Here is a 6,028-nt window from a genome sequence, read left to right on the forward strand (position 1 = left end):
CTGATTAATAAAATAAACAGACCAGGGGCGCCTGGGTGGCTCAGTGGTTAAGGCCTCTGCCTTTGGCTCAGGTCATGATCCCAGGGCCCTGGGATGGAGTTCCGCATCAGGCTCTCTGCCCAGCGGGGGGCCTGATTCCCCCCTCTCTCTCTACCTGCCTCTCTGCCTACTTGTGATATCTGTCTGTCAAGTAGATAAATAAAATATTTTTAAAAAATAAAAATAAATAAAATAAACAGACCAAATAAGTGGTCCAAATTAAAGATGTTTCCTAAGCTATACAATAAAAAGAAAGAGACAATATGTGGAGGATAGACCCAAAAAGCATGGAAAAACAAAGTAAGGAAAATGGTAAACAGAGGAGAGAAAACATTTAAAAACTAAGAAAAAAACTTCCAAACTAAAGAATAGTATAAATACTTTTGTTAAAAAGACTCACAGAATTAATGGAAAAATTACAAAAGAATCCACACCTAGATAAATAAATCTTAAAAAATTCAAGAAAAGGAGAGAGTAAAAAAAAAAAAAAACTATCAAAAATTAAAAACCACAGGGGTGCCTGGGTGGCTCAGTGGGTTGGAGCCTCTGCCTTCGGCTCAGGTCATGATCCTGGGTCCTGGGATTGAGCCCTGAATCAGGCTCTCTGCTCACCAGGGGGCCTGCTTCCTCCTCTCTCTCTGCCTGCCTCTCTGCCTACTTGTGATCTCTGTCAAAATAAATAAAATTTAAAAATCTTTAAAAAAATTAAAAACCACATTTACTTCAGACTTTTCATCAGCAATACTGAATAACAGAACATAGTGGAGTAATATTTTCAAATCCTAAGCCTACAGTTGTATACCTAGCCAAATTATTAATCAAGTGTAAGAAGAAAATAAATTTGGAAAAATTGAAGTATGCATAGGAACTCAGATAATTTCTCACCTATTATATTGCACACCTGCATATATATACATGTACATGTGTAAAAATACATGTATGTATGTGCTATTTTGTGTATATGTTTATTTATGTGTATGTATACATATATCTATATACCAGGATTTCTCAATCTCACAACCTCAGCACCATTAACATTTTGGGCCAGATAATTCTATGTTGTGAAGATTTACCATGTGCATTATAGAATACTTAGCAGCATCCCTAGTAAGTAGGACAGTGGGGAGGATAATATCTCCCCAGTTAGGAATCACTAATATTTGTGTGTGTGTGTGTGTGTACATACATATGTATACATGTGTGCATATACATATGTGTACATATACACACAAAAGCAAACACATCTATGTATATGCATATGATTATATATTTACATTCATCCACATATACATATATATGTAAGATTTTATATATATACAAACTATATATATATATATACACACACACACATACATACACACACATACACACACACACATACACATAATATATGGATAGGACAAAAAATAGATGGATAGATGATAGATGATACATAGATAGATAGACAGCTAGCAACCCCTGACATCCAGGTGGCCTGGAATTTTCAGGTAAGTCTTGGTGCTGCTATAGGCTGGTCTGGCTATCATTGCTAGGCCTTGGTTTCTTCTTGAACATAAACAATTTCACAGCACATCAACATTATACATGGCAACTCTGTGACAATCATGAAACAAGACAAGTTAAGACCACTACATAGTCATGTCTGAACACAAACACAATGTCCAAACCACATATCCTGGCTCATAAGAGTAATTGCTCCTTCTTTATTAACTATGGCTTTAACCTCCATCAAATATTCTCTCCTTACCGAAAAGATTTACTAAGACACCCAATCACAGAATTATTCTAACCTCCTCAGAGTATGCAATCTAAAGCAGACCCTGCTTACTTAAACTGTCCCCCAAATCCTATACTACAGTCAGTTAATTCTAACAGCATCTTACTGAGATGTGCAATGGTTTCCATTGGTATGTGTCTCCCCTGTTACAAGAAGTAGTATACCCAACTCTATTCAGTTGCAGATGTGTCCCTGGTGATTCAAGGAAGTATTACATAAGATACAAGAAAAAGATATTTAAAAGTGATCCAGAAATGAAGGACATAGAAAATGAAATAAAGAAAAGCCATTATCCCTTGCTTTTTGGAAGTTCTAGTTACAAAGGATTTTATTGCTCTTTTTTATGATCCAAATATTTTATTTGGTTGGACAGTAAATAGATGTATTTAAGTGTGGGTATAACAAATGTTATCTATCGGTTTTCAGTCTTGAGAGGAAAAAAAAAACCACCCTAGAAATAAAGGAGATAACTTTAACTATTAGTGATGGAATTGAACATACTAGTCAAGATCATTAATTTTGATGTTGCAAAGATATCATGATATAGCTGACAGAAATTGAGACATGGGATGGGGAAAAAATAAGATCTAGGAAAAGGTCAACAGGTGAATTAATTTCCCTGTCTTTCATAGAAGAGAATCAGCAGATATTATTAAAAGCTGATAGAAAAAAACAAAAGCTTAAAAATGGAGTTTAAAGTTAAAATTACTACATGAAAACTAAAAATGCATCAGTAAAAAATGTTTACTTTGTGGCAGAGGAATGGAAGATGATCTAAACACAGTGAATTTTCAACCTTTATTTAAGAAGTGAATAGTTACTCTTTAATGTTGACAAATCAAAAAATAGAGGGGTAGCACAGAACTTAAACTTTGTGTGACTAATATAATGAACTTTTAACAAGCGACTGCAATAGCAGAATGGAAATGAGGTCAAGGGGAAAAGCCGATTTTATTTTGTATTTCATAGCTTTCTGCATTCTTGACTATGTGTGTCTATTACTTGTATAATTTAAATAATGGTACATCCATAACACGTAATACATAATGACCTAATCACCTTCCAAATGGCATACTTGCAAATACTGTCACTTTAGGGATTTGGCTTGGACATATTAATTTGTTTCAACATACAAAATTCAGTCTATAGCAAAGACCAAGAATGAAAGAGGTGCATGATCCCTGAGGCGCATAAACATTTGAGGTTCAAAGAGCATGAGACACAGTTAGGTCACATAATCTAGATGTGTGAGGGGAGAACATTTGGACCTCTCCTTACTTAGTGTTCAATCAGAGGTATTTCTGTTCTTTTGTTTTTTTAATCAGAGGTTTTATTTATTTTTTTATTGTCTTATGTTAGTCACCATAAAATACATTAGTTTTTGATGCAGTGTTTCAAGATTCATTGTTTGTGCACCACACCCAGTGCTCCATGCAATACGTGCCCTCCATAATACCCACCACCAGGCTCACCCATCTCCCCTTCCCAAAACCCTCTGTTTGTTTCTCAGAGTCCACAGTCTCTTATGGCACATCTCCTCCTCCGATTTGCCCCAATTTACTTTTCCTCTCCTTCTCTTAATGTCCTACATGTTATTCCTTATGCTCTACGAGTAAGTGAAACCATATGATAATTGACTTTCTCTGCTTGACTTATTTCACTCAGTATAATCTCCTCCAGACCCATCCATAATCAGAGGTTTTAATATAAGAATTTGCCCATGCACAATGTGGAAGCTAGTTAAACAGTCTCAGTAAACTACTTCCTTTGTTTCTGATGCTGGAGCTTGCAATGCATAGGACGCAAATGGGAATGAAAGATGGATGTGAAGGGGGGCATGAGGAGAAGCTGGCATTTATGAGCACAGCTGACTGCAACTTCAGAAGGACAGAGTGGAACTGCCTCTGACCTTAATAAAGTGTACTGCAGGAGAAGCTGGGACCCTTTGTTATGGAGCTAGACACACACCCTTGGCCCAGAAGTCAGAGAAACTGAAGGAAGATTGGGGGAAGATGAGATAGCTGTAGGCTTGGCTACTATCAAATCCCAAGGTGGGCCAGTGGATAAATGGCAACATGTATGAGCTGGAGAAGCACCTGCTTTGACTTGAGAATAAAGACAAAATGGTTGCTGCTTCACTCTTTCCTTCCAAATCTCTCACAAAAATATTTTTTTGTTACCACCCTAACCAGAAACACACAGGGAATTTTGGGAAATACAGTTCAAACTAGCCACAATGACACATTTAAAAGCTATCAAATCTAGTGATATTAGATATATAGATAGATAGATAGATAGATGTCTATCTATATATCTAGTATATATCTATATATCTATCTATATATATATATCTAGTCTTTATGCACTCAGATTATGCTGAGTTAAATAAGTCAAGCAGAGAAAGTCAATTATCATATGGTTTCACTTGTGGAACATAAGGAATACCATGGAGGATATTAGGAGAAGGAAAGGAAAAGTGATTTGGGGCAAATCAGAGGAGGAGATGAGCCATTAGCCTTTCCTCATTTCCTGTTATCTAGTTCTTTTCTGGGTCTTGCCGTACAAAATCCAAAGGGGCCTTCCCCAGGCAGTACCCATCCATACTTCTGCTGAATAACCAACATGCACCCACTCCACTTGACCCATCCCCACATCAAACCCAATTTCCTGGAGCACCTGATCTTGTGAAGTCTCAGGAATTAAAAGAGTACCCCACACGGTGTTCAACAAATGTTTGCCAGACCTTGGATGAATGAATGGATCTAGACTGAGTTAATCACACTAAAATATGAAGTACTGATAATGCAGAAGGCAGGGTGGCATGGCAGAAGAAGCAGCAGAGATACTCTCTGGGGCTCGACATCACCCTGGTTTTGGTAAATTACTTAACCTTTTTCTGGGCCTTTGCTTGCTCAGATTTTAAATGTGATTCATAGTATCATAGCTCAAAGGGTGACTATGAGAATAAAATATCTATCAAATGCTTCTTATTTAGCAGCCACTCAACAGATACTCTGCTAATTTTTGAAGCCAATAAGAGGACCTTGACCTTTGACCCAATATGAAGCTTTGGGAAAAATTCAGCTAATTCATGAAACAGTTTTTGGCATTAAGTCCCTGAGCAGGTATATCGGCCCAGTCTAGTAGTATAAAACTCTATTTCCCCTAAAGTATACCTTTTTTTCCCTCTCTTACTGCTTCATGTCTTTGTTTCTTAATCCCCAGGCCCCCTAAAGAGTAGCAAATTTTTAGGTTTTCCTTTAGAGCTACCACAGCATGGAGGAGTGGGGAGAAGGCAGGTGACAGGGAAAGAAAATCAGTGGTTCTGAGAGGCAGCAGGGACAATAACTGACATTTTTATCTATGGGTCATTATTAAGTCATGGACTGCCAGTAACGGTTGATCATTAGTTCACAAGGTATTTTTAGTGGGCTCCAATCTGCAAACATACTGTGACAGGACACCATTAAAACTGTTGCCTGGTATAGTCTCTTTACTAATAACACTATAGGAATAAAGAGGAAAATGGACTGAGATCCATGAGGTACTTAGAAACTGGCTAAAAGATTCTTGTTCAGCCAAAGACTCCTTGGTTAGTCCTATGTATGGTGTATCAGTCTGTAATTCTGCCTTTGAGGTGTATTTCACAAGTTTGTCATATCATTTGGTGGCAAATTTGTTCTGCCCTCCCCAACATCACAAAATACTCAGTCATTGATTAACCTCATGGCTTACATATTTGCTTGACTTTTCACTGCTCAATGTTGCTGCTCTTTTGCTTTCTGCTTCATTTCCAACTGGCATAGAAGCTAAAATAGTGACATTGGGAGGTATGGGAAAACGCTGAGATTCTCAAACTCTGACCTGCTTTATTCAAGTTTTTCAGTGATAATCACCCACTTTTTTTTTTTTGTCATGAAAGCTTTCAGATACTCTTATGAAACTCTACCTATACCTATACCACCACTTTCAGTGCCAAGAGTTACAAAACTAGATCATGAAAACAGAGTAAGCAATTATCAGATTAGCTTGTTCCATATTCCTGCTCTCTAGCTTGCTATATGTAATTTATGATTAAAAACAGTGTGCAGATTTCACTAATATTGAGCTATTTAGTTCTGGTGAAAATCCCACATTGTCAAAGGTATGATTTCTATCTGATAGGTCATTTATTTTAGATGATCAAAATTTATACCCCACCAAACTGCTCCT

Source organism: Enhydra lutris, unplaced genomic scaffold (assembly GCF_002288905.1).
Source record: "Enhydra lutris kenyoni isolate GAN:26980312 unplaced genomic scaffold, ASM228890v2 scaffoldscaffold1, whole genome shotgun sequence".
In the NCBI taxonomy this organism is placed as follows: domain Eukaryota; kingdom Metazoa; phylum Chordata; class Mammalia; order Carnivora; family Mustelidae; genus Enhydra; species Enhydra lutris.